This window comes from Lissotriton vulgaris, chromosome 5 (assembly GCF_964263255.1).
Source record: "Lissotriton vulgaris chromosome 5, aLisVul1.2, whole genome shotgun sequence".
Taxonomy (NCBI): Eukaryota; Metazoa; Chordata; class Amphibia; order Caudata; family Salamandridae; genus Lissotriton; species Lissotriton vulgaris.
In genome coordinates this window covers 1,731,198,384-1,731,218,379 of record NC_141693.1, presented here as the reverse complement: position 1 = coordinate 1,731,218,379, position 19,996 = coordinate 1,731,198,384, and positions in this window count along the sequence as shown.

Sequence of the window (19,996 nt, the reverse complement as noted above, 5' to 3'; positions counted from 1 at the left end):
GAGCTGGGCATGTTGGTCCTAAATATCAAAGGAACCTTTTTAACTGTAGTAGGAATACAATTCCATTTGTATGGTAGGGTGCAGCATTAGCAATTTAGAATTGTCCTATCTCAAATAGTGTGACATGAAGAATATTGTTTATAGGATTATGTGTACAGTACATTTATAATCATCTTTAGTTATTGAATTGGTTCCTAACAAAACTTCATAGCACAACCACTATGACTTTTTAGGCACTCACGATGAACATAGCAGGCTCATTATGAGGATTTGTAGACCGTATGAGTTTTATACAGTTTATTTGGCTGTACATAGACAATATTTTGACTCCCTTCTGAGTGTAAATGTACTAATTGTTCTCTCTGTGATGCATTTATAGGATTTGTATGGTTTTAATTAACCAAAATAAAGTGTATTTGCATTGCAATTGAAACTGGGACACCAATATACAAAGTGTTAGAAAAAATCAGACACTCAATACAAAGTCAGAATGCATCAAAAAACGAAATGATAGAGAATTAGTTGCATATCTGAGCAATTAATTCACACTTGTCAATGTATATAGATAGAAAGTTCAAAATTGATTACAGGTAATTCAACATGATCAGGATCCTATAATTTTGCTACGGAAGTCATAATGCAACCGCTCCGAATAGCCGTTCGGAGCGCTTTTCCCGTACGAATCGTACCCTGCAACGTCCCCTGTACGTCCGACGAAGTACGATTCATACCAGGAGCTGGACTCCGTACAAATCGTACAGAGACCGTATGAATGAAATCCCCGTACGAATCTCCCTCGGAACCCACTGTACGCGACATCTGTACGGTTCGCGGCTGGTTTTTCCGACCCAGCAAGTACGATTCGTGTCGGGTACGCACCGTACGACCCTTTTTCTACAGGAGCTGAAAACAGCCGTAAAAGCAGAGTTCGCCCTGAAACAGGTACGGAACGCCCCCCGGGTACGGTGCGTACACCCCATGATCGCAGGGGTACAGTGCATACCCCGTGATCATGGGGTGTACGCACCGTACCCCCGCAATCATGGGGTGTACGCACCGTACCCCATGTTCGCTGGGTGTACAGTGCGTACACCCTGCGATCGCAACCGTACGGTCCGTACACCCCATGATCACAGGGGTATGCACCGTACCCCGGGATCATGGGGTGTACGGACCGTACAGTGTGTATGTGATTGTGTGCTTTTCCATACAAACCGCCTTACCTGAGGTGGACCATATGAATCGCGTCCTCATACCCCGGTCTGGATCGTACTCGTTGGGTCGTACAGCATGTTTACAAATCGTACGGTTCACTGTGAAGGGTCCTTGTCGTACGGTTTCACCCTTGCAATTCGGACGGTTTGCCACGATTCGGACAGATTGACGAGATACGGATCGTACTAGGCGATTTGGACGGACGTTTATGAACGTACCCCACAAACATCCGAAGTGCTACTCACACATTATGGCATTCATCTGATCAATTACACATATACATTACTACTACTATAAAAGTGCACAGTTACTTACTAAATAAACTATTTGAAGACGTGCCGAGATATTATTTGGACAATGTTGTGTTGATCCAAAACTCTATAGTAGGATGCCACGGCCTGGTCTGCTCCTAATCTGAAACCACATATAGGAAATGTTATTCCATTGTACTTTCAATAAATTCTGAGGTCTACAGTTCACTCCCATATTGCACTTCGATCCTAATGAAAGTGCCTTTGGGATCAGTAACTTACTTATTATTGTCTCCTCTCTCTGATGGGGCATCTATGGTTGTGTCTATCCAATCCCAGACATAGGATCCAATTAATTGATTGAGACCTAGTTTAAACCACATTAAAAAAAATCAGAAACTGAGGCCAACTAAAAATACCCCCCGCACGGTAGTATTGCTTCTAACAGCTTTCACACTTCCTGTAAACCTCACCTTGCTTGGGTCCTAAAGAATTACGCTTGACTTTACCCCAGCTTCCCTTCTTTACCGGGAGCAACTTTACTTTGGTTAAAATCTAAATGGGTAAAGAAATAGAAGCTGTGGGTAAAATATTTTTACGAACTACTTATTACTGCTAATTTTATTAACTCCCAGAAAGATATTTAGTGTCACTCACTATTTATTTGACCCCATCTCTCCTCCGGTCCTTAGTGTTCTGCACTCCTGTATCGTACTTTCGACTACAGGGTGAAAAGGTCGGAAATAACCTCACTTTGTAATTCTATCATTTATTTTTCAGCATAGCCTGAAAAAACATACTTTCAAAGTTTGCCTAATGAATTGCATCTCCCTCCTCTGTTTTTTTTTTTTATATATACATTTGATATGCTTGCAATGTATCCCCCAGTCATCGAGATACATATCAAAGGAAAAACAGAAGATATTGACTATCTGTGACCAAAACATTTTGTCACAAACTTCTACTTTCTCTGACCGCATCCCCACATCCTACCCCCGGTTACTAAACACTACTCGTGCTCCTGCCCCTCCCTCTGTTCGTATATATATGGGTGTGCACTGACAGGTCTTCACTCACCTTTAACGCTTTTTAAACAGGCGGCTCTCATCTACGTCCATCCTGGTAGCTGGTAGTTTGCCCGATCAATCACCAAGCTCCGGTAAGCATGCCATTTTTAAAGGACTTCTTCTATTCTTGACATACACTACGCATGTCATTCCATGATCCACGGGTGCCGATACACAACCAGATAGCACGACCTGTGTCTACGAATGCGTCTTCTCCCTGCTCTTGCGACCAGTTTTGAAAGTAAAAACTTTATTAAAAGTTTCACTTAGAGACCTTCTTTAAATTATCCTTCATCACAGCTTAATCTCCTTGTCTCACTATATACCTGGTTTTGGAAAAGATCCCTTTGATCCCTTTGGTCTCTTTGCATCTAAATATGACCTATTGCAATAAATACACAAATATATCTAAAAGAGAGGAAGCCTAACAAACCCAACATCTTGGCCACATCTTCATCTCTACTCTCCTATTATAAATTGCTAACATGGATATTAATGAACCTGAGCTGCATGAGAAACAGGAGTTCATGATATTATTGACTTCCAGTCCTCCCTGGAGTTCAAGCCATTCTGGACAGTGATCAATTTACATATGAGCCATTGTTCTCTAAGTTTCCTCTTCTTATCCAAATCACCACCTCTCCTATTACCTAAACTTTTCTCCAGTATAAACCACCTAAAGTCATTACAACTGTGGATCAAGCTGGAGAAATGTTCAGGCAGTGGTGCATTCTCTTTCCTTATTCTGAGCGACGATTTGTGTTCTAGCATTCTTAATCTAAGTTTTCGGCTCATTTCCCCTACGTAGCCCAGACTGCATGGGCACATCAGCAGGAAGACCAGATTTTTACTACGGCAATTACTTAGGCTGCTACATTTAATCTCTTGGCCATTAAAGTTAATACTTTTGGTCACCAAGCAGTGCTCACAAATGGAGCACGTGCCACATTTTTGGTTGCCAATCGCCCTGGTACCCTGCAATGTACCTTGCACATCTGTGTTTCGGTCTTTAAAGGTATTTACCAGCGAGTTTCTAATATTCCTATTTTACCTAAAGGCAGAGAGCGGCTTGTCTAATTTTAACTCTTGACCATCGTTTAAAATTGTCCAGTTTCTTTAAAATATTCTTAATGTGGTTGCTGCTCTCAGAGAATTGACTCACAAACACAAGAGTGGTGTGGCTCACTGGTTAGAGGTGGCAGACCCAAGAGCAGAGGACGGCCCGGGACCAGGGTTCAATTCCCGGCGCGGCAGTGTCGTGGACCAGGTCAGCGGACTCAATAATTCTCATCTCAGTGCCTACTCTAACCAGGGATCACACTCGGCAACTCTGGGCATTAGCTTGCCTCATCTCCACAACGGCCCCCCACATACGCCAGGGATGCCTGGTTTCACCTTGGAGATACCCAGTAGGGACCATCTCACAGGGAAAGCCAGGACGGGTTTCCCAGCGGTCTACTGCATAGAGATACTCCTTCGGGAGTCGATTCTTGCGCATTACAAACCCACAATTTATTAATCCTGTCTGTCTTGGAGTCCTGACTCTTGGTTCTATTTTGATCCAACAAGTACTCCTGGTCATATTATGTGGGTCGCTTGTATGACTGATTGATCAATTTTCTTGGTCCTTGAGTTTTTGTTTAAGAACATCTGAATGTCTATTAAAATCACACATAGAGGAACAATTTCTGCGTAATCGCAAAAATTCCCCGAAGGAAATATTATCCCTTTGGGCTCGAGGGTGAAAACTCCCATAGTGTAATAATGTGTTTTTTGGCAGTGGGCTTAGTGTAAAGCTCAACTGACAGATCTCCTTCATTCTCCTTGATACATATGTCCAGAACAATAACCCTATCTTTACTGTACTGAGATGTAAATCTTAAATTAGGATCACCTAGATTTAACCACATAATAAAATAGACGAGGTCCTCCTGATTGCCCTCCCATATGAAGATAATGTCGTCAATGAAGCGGCACAAATGACTCACGTTCTCAAAATAGGGTGCCACTTCATTGAAGACATGTTTATTTATTATTTTATTTATTTATTAATTAATCTTATAGAGCGCGACAGCTACCCATAAGGGTTTCCCGGCGCTGATTGACAGTAAGCACATGATTGATCCTGAAAAGAAGAATTATTGGGCAAACAGCCAGGTCTTTAAGGCTTTTCGAAAACGGAGATGGCACTGCTCCATTCGTAAGTCCATGGGAAGAGAGTTCCACAGTTTGGGTCCCAGTACAGCAAAGGAATGGCCTCCCATTCTGGAAAGTCTGAATCTAGGTACGCAGAAAAAATGTTGGGAAGAAGAACGGAGTGAGCGGATGGGTAAGTAAGGCTTGACGAGTGCTCGAAGATAGATGGGAGCAACATCAATTTTAATCTTATGCATAAAGCATAGTGCCTTAAATTTTACACGATTTTCGATATTAAGCCAATGAAGTTGCTTAATTCGTTTCGTGATAGGATCATTTTTCCGACATCCACACAGGAGTCGGGCAGCAGCATTCTGGACCAATTGGAGACGACGCAAGATCGCCTTGGTAACCCCCAGATACAGCACATTACTGTAATCCAATCTAGAGGTCACCAAGGCCGTCACAACAGATCTCCGGGTGTCAGATGGCAGAATCCAGAAGATCTTTCTCAGCCATCTAAGAATAGTAAAACAGGTGGCTGAGACTTTATTGACTTGGTCTTTCATCGACAGATCCCTGTCAATGAGAACCCCGAGGTTCCTAGCACGTTCAGATGGAGTAGGTAGAACGCCCATGGTTGACGGCCAGTGTCTCGGACTCCAAAGGTCAGGCTTGTTGCCGAAGACAAGCACCTCCGTCTTTTCGCTGTTAAGTTTTAGAAAATTACGGCTCATCCAGCGAGAAATGTCACTAAGACCGGATTGCAGAGAAGAAGGTGAAGAAGGATCAGCTTGAGATAAAGAAAAAACAATCTGAGAATCATCAGCATAAGTGAAAAGATTAAGACCAGAAAGCTGTGCAACATGAGCTAACGGAACGACATACAGATTAAAGAGGAGAGGGCTAAGGATAGAACCCTGGGGAACACCGTGAGGGGAATAGTGGATGTTCGAAGTGGAAGTATTTGAGAAGATTTGAAAAGTCCTATCAGAAAGAAAGGACGAAAACCAGAGTAAGGCTTTGTCACAAATGCCAAAGGAGGCAAGGCTATCGAGAAGAATACTGTGGGAAACAGTATCGAAAGCTGCACTGAGATCAAGCAAAATCAGTGCAGCTGTTTGACCCTGATCCAATAATTGGCGAATGTTCTCAGTAACACCTAGTAGGGTGGTTTCTGTAGAGAAGCCTTGGCGAAAGCCAGATTGGGATGAGTGAAGAAGATTGTTGGAAGTGACAAAACGTGAGAGATGTAGATGAGTGTGTTTTTCCAAAATGTTTGAAAAAGCTGGCAACAATGAAATAGGCCGGAAATTGGCAGCGACATTAGGATCTGCAGTGGGTTTCTTGAGGAGTGGAGTAACCATTGCATGCTTCCAGCAATGGGGGACCGTGGCTGAAGCAAGGGAAGCATTAAGCAAAGAGCAGATCACTTCAAGTTGGGAGGATTCAAGCTGGCGTAGAACCGAAATAGGTACGGGATCCATGGGTGAGCCAGATTTGATATTGTTTAAAATTTCTAAGAGAGTGGCAGGTACAAGATCAGGCCAAGTCTGCAGAGAGGCCAAGGGAGGAACAGTGGTAATAGGGGATGACCCAGGGCAGGCAGTAGATTCCTCGAGAGATTTAATATCTCTATAGATTATGTCGATTTTAGATGTAAAATACTGAGCAAGTTCGTCGCATTTCTTACTCGAAAGAGGAGGGGGTATAGCGACTGTCTGTGAGCCAGCAAGGTCTTTTACCACTTTAAATAAAACATTTGATTTATTCATGGCTTCTGTAATCAAATTTGTGGCATAGGTGGCTCTGGTGTGAGCACAGGCCTTGTGGTATAGCTTCAGTTCGGCTTTGTACGTAAGCCCGGCAGCAGTAGAGTAATCTTTCCTCCAAGCCCGTTCTAGTCTCTTACATTGGGCTTTGTGAAGGCGAAGAATTTCATTATACCATGGGGCGGGAGAATTATGGACAACATTTTTTTTGTCTGTAAGAGGAAGACAGATATTTATAGCATCAGAGAGCCAAGAGTTCACCGAATTAGCAGCTAAGTTCATATTATCTAAGTTAAGTTGATATTTAGGCAAAAGATCAAGCAGTTTTAAGTTGAGAGCTGTAATATCCAAATTCTTCCAGATTCTCCTTTTAAGATTGAAAGAGGAATTGGATGTGGCCTGAGTCTTATTGGTAGCTACAGTGAATTTAACTAGATAATGATCTGACCAAGGGACAGGTAAGGCAGGAAAACTTGTTATAAATGAGGAGTTTGAAAAAATAGGATCCAAAAGATGTCCATCCCTATGGGTGGGACCCGTGTTATGTAGAGTTAAATTCATAGCAGCAAGATCGGTGATGCAGCTGTCAGCAGCCTTATCATTGGGGTTGTCCAAATGTAAGTTTAAATCACCAATGACAAAAAAGTTACTGGAAGATACGAGCACAGAAGCCATGTAATCCAAGAATTGGGTGTACCAGGAATTAGTAGTGCCAGGGGGACAATACATTAAAAGTCCGGTAATAGTAAAATTGGGGTTTAAAGTGAGCTTGAAGTGGAGAGCCTCACATTTGCTCAGAGTAATGGAATCAGCATGGCATTGGTATTTTTTATAGAAAATTATTGCCACACCGCCACCTGTCCTTACAGGACGGTCACATCGGACAATGGCATAGTCACTAGGCAGTGCTTCGGCGATATCAGGGCCAGAATTATCGTTGAGCCAAGATTCAGTAATGAATAGTGCATCAGGCGCCTCATCAGTAAGCAAATCAAAGAGATTGCGTTTATGTTTGGGTAGAGAGCGACAGTTATGGCTGATAAAGGTAAAGCCAGGAGGAGAAGGATTGGTAACTAAGTGTTGTTGACTTTTACATAAGTCAGGAGTATTCAATAGGAAAGGGCAATCAGGGCAGTGCAAAGGAAAATTACCGAGCAGATCAAAGGAGTGCGTTATATGCGTATTAACAGATCTTAAGTCAAGTAATTGTTTTCTGGAATATGGGCGCGAAGCCGATGGAAAAGAACCAGGGGTTATGGCCCCGGGGCCCGGTTGGGCGCGGACGGGCGCAGACGGGCACGCCTTTGGCGCGCCTTCGGCGCGCCATCGGCGCGCCTGCTGCGCCCGCCCGCTGCGCGGACGGGAAATGATGCACATTTATACAGGAGGAGGGTGGGAGGGTCTGAAAGCCTAGACCGCGATCCCTGCACCTCCCTAAGATGGCGGCTGACCCCCGGTTCGAGCCGCCACAGCGTTCAATCTGCTGTGCGGTCCGAGGAGGGAGCGGAAAACAGTGTGAACAGTATCACAATTAAGTATGTGCAAATAGGCAAAATTTAAAAGTTTAAAAGTAAGAACACAGTTGTAAAATCAAGTCACACTTTTAACACGCTAATCCGATGTGCAAATAGTAATGCTTCCCGGCTTTTCGCCTCAGGAAGAATAACACGCTGGTGTCAATCACCAGACAGTGCAAGTAGAGCGTTTAAATACCCCGGGAGGGCGGGAGGGTCTGAAAGCCTAGACCGCGATCCCTGCACCTCCCTAAGATGGCGGCTGACCCCCGGTTCGAGCCGCCACAGCGTTCAATCTGCTGTGCGGTCCGAGGAGGGAGCGGAAAACAGTGTGAACAGTATCACAATTAAGTATGTGCAAATAGGCAAAATTTAAAAGTTTAAAAGTAAGAACACAGTTGTAAAATCAAGTCACACTTTTAACACGCTAATCCGATGTGCAAATAGTAATGCTTCCCGGCTTTTCGCCTCAGGAAGAATAACACGCTGGTGTCAAAGTGTGTCATTAGTATCTTAATTAGGTATTGCAGAATCATTCAAACCAGGCAGCGTTTCACTCCAACTTTTTTTTTTGTCGGGGGAAGTGTTGCTTGTATAGCTACGCACGTTCAAAAGAAAGGGTCTTATATGTACTGAGTTGCATTAACATACTGTGGAGCTACTGGAGTTCGTTTACCAATCTGCTGCTGTGGTCCGCTCCGCGCAGAATAGTAAGGCAGCTGCTGCGATTCTCGGAAGGGTCAGAGTAGATCAATAGTGCTTGCGCCACCTGCATTACAGCTGTCCGGGGTTCCGTCCTGATTATCTGCGCCCATGTCTTGCAGGATATACAGTGCTGTACCAGCCTGGAAATAGCTCGTTAAATGTTTAGCTCGAACTCATCCATGCTGGTACCTTTGACTTGTTTGTAACTATTGACAAAATGCAATTTTAACTTTATATGAACTTTTGTTTTAATAAATCATGATCACGCATGTATAAACTGTATGTTTCTGTGCCAATGCATTACAAACTCTGGTGTGAACAGTGATGTTTCTGTTTGTATGCTGAATGCATGAGATGAGTTTGTATGCCTGTTGAAATATTGCTTGAAGAGGCCTTTTAATATAAAGTACTCCCAGAGGACACTGTTTTAGAGTTTCTGTGATGAAGTATTTCCAAGGTCTAATGCACATTATTATCTCGCATGACTGCCAGTATCCAAGGCAGCCATTTTAAATCGGGATAGCCCTCAACATTGGTGGCCATTTTAAGCAAGATAAAAGTACTACATCTTGGCAGCCATTCTGAATTGGGAGATTTTCTTCATTTATGATGGCCATTTTGGAGCAGGAAGGCATAATTTCATCTTAGTGGCCAGTTTGAATTTGAAAGATGGAATCTTCTATTGTAAAGACACTAGCCTCCTCGGTGGTCATTTTGGATTGTGAAGAAAAAGTTTTTATTTTCTTAAACCTACATGATAATTCAGAATTGGAAGTTAGAGGAAACAGGGTTGTAACATTTAGTTTTCTTTCTTCCAGTAAGATTACTATTACAGGCTATTCAAGGATTTGGTATCTATTTGGATAATGGTGGATGCACTGGTGCATAGGGCTTTGGGTATTATATTGGATACCAGCAAGGGTGACTTGGTTGTTTTGTCAGTAAATACGTTTCTTGGTCAGTATAAATAATTTCTACTTAAGGTGAGAAGCAATGTGTTACAGCACCACCATTTTTCTGTCGTGACTTGGAGATACTCCAATTCAATGCCATAATTCTGAAAAAAGGTTATTAATCAATATGGGAGAGTTTGTAGCATTTCTTTGAGTGGTGAATGACATAGGTCTTTATTAATTCATTGTCTTGGTCTAGAAGGCCAAGACCTATTTGAACATCTTCCTGACCTTCCACCAGACGAGGCAGATGGTATCAATGTGTATGAGATTTGTTTAAAAATATTAGATTTACATTATCTTCTTAAAGTGAGTACAGTTCTAGAACAGTATCACTTTGGTAGAAGAATGCAAAAACCAGGAGTCAGTTGAACAATACATTTCAGAGTTTAAAAAATGTGCCTCCACATGTAATTTCGGGGTTTCAATGGATGATCAATTCATATTGGGGTGTGATTTAGAGAAAGCTAAACAAACAATGTGACATAAAGATAATCTTTTGTTACAAGAAGTTCTTATTATGGCAAAAACTTGTAAACATTCTAAAGCTTGTGTAAATGTTATTTAAAAAGACAAGGTTCATTATGACAGAGGGGACCATGATAGGGTCCAGGTGGTAAAGAAATGTCAGGGTAAATGTTTCAGTGGCAACTCTGGCCATATGGCAAATTTTATAGATTGTCTAGGGTCAAAAGCATCTTATAAAGCTTGTGGGAAAAGACTTCACAAGTTCTTGTGGAGCTGAACGTGAGAAGAAAATGTAAGAGAGGTGAATTATGTTTCTGTGAATGTTGAAAGTGAATAAGGTATTTTGCAAGTGAAGGAGAACAGAAATGAGGGACATTTGGAAGTTGTACAAGTCAACAAGGTATCTGTAGAAATGTTATTTGATTCAGGAACAAAAATAGGTTTGGTTCCCTGGGTCTTTTTTAAAGAAAACCACAGAGATAAAGTAGAACTGTTTAAATCTGAAATAAAACCAAAGGGTTATGGAGGTGAACCAATTAAACTATTAGGATACTTTTGGGATACAATTGAATTTGGAGATAGAATCCTCTCTGGGAAAATGTATGTATCCATAAAAGGGGATTCCTTGATAAGTTGATTTCATCAAAAGGATTTGTCTTTTTAGCTTGATCCTAATGAGAAGATCTGACTCAGGTTGAAGAAAAGAAGCAGTGGGTCTATTCTCGAAGTTAAGGAAATTTCTCAGGTTAAGAGTAAAAGTTATGAAGAAGAATTAAACCAGGCTTGCAACCCAAGGCGGTGAAAGTAAGAAATGTTCCCATCATGGCGAGAGAGACCATGACACAGGAGTTAGAAAAATTGATGGAGAATGGGATTATCCAGGAAGTGGAGGCCACAGAATGTCTCACTCCTGTAGTAATGGCTTGGAAGCCTAGTGTGAAACGCTGTTGTGCATTGACTTTAGAGAGCTCAACAGATGCGTGATTGTTGATCATTATCCATCACCTAATATCATAGAGATGTTATCATTTTTAGGAAGTGCTCCTCACTTACAGCCCTTGACGTGCACGCTCATCCAGCGGCCATCCTCAAGTTTTTCACTCTGCCGACAGCGTAATTCTTACAACCATCAGCAAGGAAAGCCGCATGTTGAGTGTCGCCATGACTACAGTGATCTGACCTGTCAATTTGGCGGGTGGCATCATGTCGTAATGACACAAGCCAGATGCTTGCAACGTAGAGGCAGCATTGGGCGTGCACACTCTCATAAAGGCTGTCCCTTTATTCATTTGTTTTGCTGGCCCCGCAGCTTCACAGTCTATCCCAGACGGGTGCAGAGTGGTTTAGATTCACTCCTTCTCATCCTAGGAATAATGTGAGGTTCAGGGGATGGCCATTTACACCATTGGTACATCAGGCTTTTAAATAGGAAATACCATTTCTTCAATTTTTTTCAATTTTTTTTCATATTTTAGGGACTCATTTAGGATCCTTGAAGATAAAAGGCAACATTTATCTTCCATTTTTTATGTACACGGTGTCATGAAATGAATAGGCATCTTTGATTTAAAGAGATACATGACGTACCTTATTGAAGGTAGGAACAGTACTAGTCACAATACCCCTTGTGTTTGTTTAATTTTGATCATGAGATTTGCACAATGTCACATATGACCATGTCCTTGATTCAGGTCCATATTGAGGACCCTTCATTTTGTATAATTTTGAAGAGGTTTTGATCTACCTCCACCTGCACCAAGTTAACTGCAGAGCCCATGTTTTGCGTGTGGTTTATATTTGTCCTCCCACTGACACATAGTATTCTTCATCACACAGGCTGTTTTAATTTTTTTTTTGTCCTGAGGAAGACCCGTTGTGATGTATTGTACTCCCAAATGTTCTGTGGAGGGACGAAACTTTGACAATAGGGATAGGTGTACAGTCTCAAAGTCTTGCATACCTACACCTAATTTGGTTATTAGAGTCACCAAACCTGTAGATGAGTTTGTCAAAAAAAGAATATACAACCTTCTCAGTATACGAAAAGAAGAGATCAACAATCATAATGATGGTACAATCCAACTTATCTTCCAGAATATCAGTCATGGGGTGGGCATGACACTCTAAATCAGGGAAATATTGTAAGACTCTTTAACCCCATTGCTCGTAAAAATTACAGGTGAAAACATAGAAATCATTGAATTTCCATCAAATAAAGAAGATAACCAAGAACAGAGATTAGAAACACTGAATTCTATACGCCTATCAGAACTAAACCTCCAAGAATACAAAACCTTCCTAAACTGAAAAATAAAAATTAGCAGGCCACCTTAAACTGTATACCCCAGCCCATTTACATTGCAAAAGCGATTCAAGCACCAACAGGAAGAAAAAAAAGTATTCTCAATATTGAGAAACCCTATTGGCAAAACTACTAACTTACCATCAACAATAATCAAACTCAAGAAGAAAAGCCTATAAAATTAAATCAAGGATGGTTAACATAGGGTAATACAACCCTGACGGGTAAAGCCCAGGAGCGTAAGGGAGAAATTACTGAATCAATGGTAAAGGATAATATTATGTTCTTGGAATATAAATGGGGTGCACGCTAAGATACAAAATGCACACCTAATTTCCATGTCAAGTAACTTTCAGACTATACTCCTGCGAGAAATGTGGGCAACCCAATCTCTGATGTTAGAAGGTTTTTCAGGGTATTTCCTACTGGCAATTAAACTAAGCAAATATGGGCAACCCAGAGGGACCCTAGCAACTTTCATTGCAATAGACTTAAAATTAGAGCATGAACAAGTAGTCACAAATGAAAATAACTCAACAATCATACTCCCGGAGAATAAAGCACCAGGAGGAGTAGTCGTTAAAAACCTTTTAAAAGACCTGGAATCCCTGGGCTTGAGAATATTAAATGGGAAGTTCTCACAAGACATACCACAGGCATGAGCGTACCACGCACACAGTCTTAAATCAAGAATCGACTACTCAATATTATCCCTGACCTTATTCCAGATTATATCATCCTTCCAGATTGCAAAAACAAATGGAAGTGAACACAGCCAACAAATACTGGAGATGAAGCTCCAATGTACAAGAAACCAGAAATTAAAAACTCTTCCTGGAAAGACATTGAAAAGTAAACTATTGGAGACTGTACTTAAAAGAAGGCTCCAAAGCACCCACCAGTAAATTGGAACTTAAAGTGGTTGAGGAAAGCTTCAAAGGGGATTCTCTCACTGTATTTGAAAAGTTGACCCTTTTTATAATGAAATTAGATTCCACCTATGCATCAAAAGATTCTAATAAACAACAAATTAGCAGTCAAGATGAAGCAATACATAGAATTAAGGTAGTCTATTCAAGCCATCAGCAAAAAGGAAACCACAGCAGTCTACTGAGACAGTAAAGAAATGGCCGGATATTACAGCCCTTTGTTCCAAATTAAAAAATATTACCTATGACCGGAGAAGGTTAATTTGAGAAGAAAAAACTCAACTAAAACAAACACTCTGGTCAAAAGCACTATACACAAGTAAAATGAACAACTCAAGAGATTACACGAAATTGATATCCAGAATTAACAAGAGCACTGTAACGTCTACTTTAATAGAAGCCGCCGGTATAGGATTTTTAACAACTCACTTGAACATTAACCCAGAAGTTAAACAGAACGCTAACTAAAGTAATTAGGAAAATAAAAAGGAATCCTGAAAACAAACTAAATATAACTGAAGATCAAGCATGCAAACTAATTCGAAATAAAAAAAAGACAGAGCCCTGGGCCCAAACGGGATTTCATTTGCTTTATACAAGGATAACCCCACTCTTTGGGCAGAATATCTCACAAGAGTATTTAGGAGAGCAGTTCAATCTTCCTCAATACCGGAATCATGGAAGGCTTCATTAATATCACCTATATACAAAAGTGGAGACTGGGCACAGTCAGGCAATTATCGACTAATCACATAACAGAACACAGATGCCAAACTCGTTGCAGGAGTCCTAATGGCAGAGCTATCTAAAAGGGCAACTGAGAAGCAGATAATTCTGCTTAGCCAATCAGGTTTTATGTAAGGGCAGGGAACAGAGACAAACATACTAGTACTCTCAATATTAATAAAGAAATGCATAGCAGAGAAACAACCATTTAATATTTGCTTCATGGACTTTAAATCCGCCTTCGATTGTGTGCAGAAGCAAATTCTCTGGGAAAAGCTGAAGAAACAAGGAAAACCATCTACCCTTCTAAAAGCAATTCATTTACTGTATTCTAACACGTAGATGATGGCCCATTCTCATCAAGAAAAATTGCAACCTCCTTAGGCCTAAAACAAGGGTGCATTCTTGCTCCGTGCCTTTGTAACTTGTTTTTATCACACCTAACACAAGCCATGGACAAGGTAAATGCTTACCCTCCCAAATTAGCAGGAAGACACATTAAATGTATTATATGCGGATCATGTTATTCTAATAAGCCAAACAAAGATAGGGTTACAAGGCCTGATAAACAGTATTTCAAATTATTCCTTGGCAAATGGAATGGTAATTGAAGACACCAAGAACAAAATAATGGAAGATAACAATGAGATATTGACAAAGTACAAGCAAAAATAGTATCTCCAAAATTGCCAACTAGAGCAAGCAAAAACATACAAGTACCTGGTTCTTTTCGATAATAAGGGATTATTTCAACCACACAAGATAGACCTGCAAATGAGAAGTAATACCTTAGTGACTGCATTTTGATCCTTACTGAAGTTGTTTTGGGGACCTGGCTATTTCTCACTTTTAAAAGTAATAAAAGCAACAATATTGGCAAGTATAACATATGGTAGTGAAGCACTGTGCGGAAAGGACTCTACAACCATAAACAATGCTCTCACTAAAACGTTCAAGTTACTTTTCCAGCTTCCAAATAACGCATCGCCTGCCCAAATTAGGCTAGAATTCGGGCTACCTAACCAACTCATTGCTAGTATGGGCCAATTCATAAAGATGTGGAAAAGGATAAAACAGACACAACGAACCAAATGAGCAATCTGCTATGGGAAGAAATACAAACAAATCAAAAATCTCAATCTTGGAAGTATTTGCAAACTGCCTTGGAAGAGTATTCAGCATGTGCTATTTGGGATATGCCTATAACGTCAGAACAACTATTGATGCAGAAAGACAAAGAATCCTTCACAAAAGATCGCATGCATGGATAATCATGAACGAGTACAAACTGGCCAAGCCACAAACCTATTTAGAAACTCCTTGGTCCACAAAACTAAAAAATATTTTTTTAAAGCACGATTTGGCCTTCTCCCAGAATCATCTCATGCAATGCCATGGCTGCGTCCAAAAGAACTGATGCCCTGTTGATTATGCAAAAAAGGAGATGAAAACAATATCCATTTACTTTGTACATGCCCAGACTTGAAGGAAGAAAGAAGAGCGACACTTACGAGGCATTTTAACACTCATGGAATTCGGTTTTGTAGACATGCACTTATAAGATGTCTTAAATTAACTGATAGAGTTTTGAACTCAGCTTTTGCAAAATGTATATTAATACCAAAAAAGAAATTGGACTCCGGTGATTAGACGTCAGCAAAACTGCAGTGAAACTCGCATAACTAGTATTGAAGGGACAAATGGGACATGTATAATAGTGAAATTGCACAATAAGATTTGCACTTTTTTAGGTATTGGTAAAAGGGAAATTAGAGTTTATAATTAGAATTTTTTATCATGTATGATGTATTGTTATTTTTTTTTAATGTTGAATCCCCAATCTAAATAATGAATAACACGTTTTTATGCTTCAATGTAAATGTTTTATTATGTATCTGTTTTTGTTTTTATAAGTATATGTTGTATGATTTTAATTAATCAATCAAAAAAAATTCATTGAATACACCATCAGTGATTAATGGATGCTCAATTGAGTCTGTTTATTGTATCCTGTCAATCTGATTCTGTTGTTTGATTTAGCTTTTATGTAATGCGCCTTTTGTATGGCTTGTATATATGTAATTTTATATGCTGTATAACAGTCCTGTGTCTAGGGAACACAACTTATGTGTTCCTTCACGATATATGAATGCTAATGTATCGTGTATGATATATATTTGTCTCCATTTCATTTTATCTAAAATAGTGTGCCATTTAGTGGCTTTTCCTAGTATGTCAGGAAGGATAAATTAAATTTTCCATAAGAAATTGTCCATTCCCTCACAGAACCGATTTTTGCTATATATTGTTAATTCCCCAGGTTCTGTGAGATACTGGGTCACCCCATTATTATTATTTCACTTATATGCAAAGAATAGTGTGGCCAATGTGTTTCGCCAACATATGGCTTCTTCAGGGCATGCTGGGACCGGTAATCACCATCAAAAGTACACCCAAGACAAAAGGCCTTTCTTGATGGATTTACTTTTGATGGTGACAACCGGTCACAGCATGCACACGTGCTAGATACAGTTGAAGTACTCTGTTTTGGAATTCAAAGAGAATTGACGCAGACTAGTGGAAGTAGGTGCTGATACAAAGAAAATACGGCCGCAATAGGGTGTTGAAAGGGCCCATGTGTGAAACGCTAGTGACAGACTGGCTCAATTGATCAACAGTGTTTCCTTTTGCCAGAGCAGTAGCGGATGCCTGAGCGATTGAGTATTGATATGGTGTGCTGCAACGGACGACCCTTTCTTGGATAGACCTGGATGCCCTGAAGAAGCTATATGTTGGAGAAACGCGTTGGCAGCACACTTCTTTGAATATGTGTAAAATAACCCACAAACAATAGAGGAGAACACACTCCGCAGAGGACATTTCTGTCTCGCTTACATTGGTCTTCATAATCACTGTGTCTTACAGTTTTGTTTTGTAGTTGCCTCTCAAATTTGAATAAATGCTTCTAATATGCGATTAATGGTAGGTGGTTGTAAGTTGTGAGCAATTGTTTTTGCTCCTTACATATAGTGACCATAACAGGAAGTGCAGCATTGAGGTCCCTGGCTGCCAAAATGTGTTCTGATCCTTCGTAATGCCTGAAGCATAGCATGTTGTAGATACTTGGGTTGAACCCATATAGTCAGTGGGACCTGGGTAGATAATGAAGTATATATAGAGGGGTCCCAGACCGAACACACAATAAATTATATTATATTCTTACAATATTGTTGAATTGATCCAGAAACAAATGAGGGTGCAAAGTGTTTTTATTTTCACTGCACCATGAGCCATTCAATGATCGAAAAATCAATGGTAAAATACACAAAAAAGTTTCATTGCGCCCACAAGAGGAAAGGAAAGAGTGCAAGGGAAGGAACACATTTCAAGTAGTTACACATCACTAGTCAAAATTCATTATGCATAAATTGAAAAGTCAAATCATAAATATTGTTGATCCACATAAAAGAGGTCAAGGGAAAGCATATATCACAAAGCACATTTTTCTCATGAAAGAGACTCCTATGTTGCTGAATGTATCAAGCTAGGGTTAGGAGTTCTTAGTTGTAGATAATGTCTACGTTTCGACCCAGAAAATGTAGGACAGTAGATCCTTACTGCGCGGGTCTTCGTCAGGACGTGAAAGGGGGGGTGGGGGGTGGTGTGGGGCTGATTCCTGGCGAAGCAGCCAGAAGACGGCCAGGGAAAAACCGTGGTCCGTGACCAGGCAAAGCCTTGTTCTGCACAGTGTGCTGTCCGAATCTTTATGTCAGGACAGTTTCATTAGAGGATATAAGCTCATTTACTGTTCATCCGTCAAAACGGTTTTTTTTTCTAAGTTTCTTTGAAGTGAGAGGGATCACACGTGATACATCCGAAAAAGGGATTGTAATTGTCAAACGGGAGAGCGTGCAGGCGAGCGTCTCACCGCGTCTCCTCGAACACGTGAAACTTAGAAAAAAAAACCGTTTTGACGGATGAACAGTAAATGAGCTTATATCCTCTAATGAAACTGTCCTGACATAAAGATTCGGACAGCACACTGTGCAGAACAAGGCTTTGCCTGGTCACGGACCACGGTTTTTCCCTGGCCGTCTTCTGGCTGCTTCGCCAGGAATCAGCCCCACACCACCCTCCACCCCCCCTTTCACGTCCTGACGGAGACCCGCGCAGTAAGGATCTACTGTCCTACATTTTCTGGGTCGGAACGTAGACATTATCTACAACTAAGAACTCCTAACCCTAGCTTGATACATTCAGCAACATAGGAGTCTCTTTCATGAGAAAAATGTGCTTTGTGATATATGCTTTCCCTTGACCTCTTTTATGTGGATCAACAATATTTATGATTAGACTTTTCAATTTATGCATAATGAATTTTGACTAGTGATGTGTAACTACTTGAAATGTGTTCCTTCCCTTGCACTCTTTCCTTTCCTCTTGTGGGCGCAATGAAACTTTTTTGTGTATTTTACCATTGATTTTTCGATCATTGAATGGCTCATGGTGCAGTGAAAATAAAAACACCTTGCACCCTCATTTGTTTCTGGATCAATTCAACAATATTGTAAGAATATAATATAATTTATTGTGTGTTCGGTCTGGGACCCCTCTATGAAGCATAGCATGCCATATTCTCTGTATGCCAGGGCACTGCCATGCCACATGTGTGAATCGGTTCAAAAGGGGGTGGTAATGGACGGAGCATCTGAACCAATCAAACACTCACACCCAGTCAACAGATCTGGGTTTAATCCATCACCGTTCTTTAGCCCACTCTGCCACCCCAGTTCAGACATGGCCATATGCAAATCAGTCTGACCCTGTGCCTCATGGGAACAGTCCAGCCCGAACTGCCAAGTCATGCCTTCCCTGGACCGGAAACAAGCTTCCTAGGACCGGTTTCTGGCACTATAGCCTTCTTCAGCCAGGCTTGCTTGAATCCAGTGGCAAAGTGAGCATGGGACTCAGGTCTGAGCATACCCTGCCAACTTATGGCGAACAAAGTGGTACAAAAGAGGGTGGTGATGGACGGAGCATCTGAACCAATCAAACACTCACACCCAGTCAACAGATCTGGGTTTAATCCATCACCGTTCTTTAGCCCACTCTGCCACCCCAGTTCAGACATGGCCATATGCAAATCAGTCTGACCCTGTGCCTCATGGGAACAGTCCAGCCTGAAACTGCCAAGCCATGCCTTCCCTGGAACGGAAACAAGCTTCCTAGGACAGGTTTCTGGCATTACAGCCGTCTTCAGCCAGGCTTGCATGAATCCAGTGGCAAAGTGAGCAAGGGACTCACGTCTGAGCATACCCTGCCAACTTATGGCGAACCTAGCGGTACAAAAGGGGGTGGTGATGGATGGAGCATCTGAACCAATCAAACACTCACACCCAGTCAACAGATCTGGGTTTAATCCATCACCGTTCTTTAGCCCACTCTGCCACCCCAGTTCAGACATGGCCATATGCAAATCAGTCTGACCGTGTGCCTCATGGGAACAGTCCAGCCCGACCTGTCAAGCCATGCCTTTCCTGGACCGGAAACTAGCTTCCTAGGACCAGTTTCTGGCATTTCAGCCGTCTCCAGCCAGGCTTGCTTGAATCCAGTGGCAAAGTGAGCAAGGGACTCACATGTTAATCCAGCGCTCACTGCCCCATAGAGCAGACAGCAGGAGTCCTCATGCAAGCCATAGTGGAATAGTCAATCCGGGTGTAACACACATGATTGAGGTATTTGAAGTGAATCAGCCGGTGCCAACTATTCATGGAAACAGACCAGACCACAGAGCAGCAAAAAACCCATTACTTATCACTGATGACTATCCCCAAATCAATGGGATGCAACTAACGTCAAAGTTTGTGAAAGAATATTTGATGATTGAGGCATAAAACATAGGAATAAAGCTGTATATCAACGTGAATCGCATGGCATTATAGAACGCTTCAATAAAGT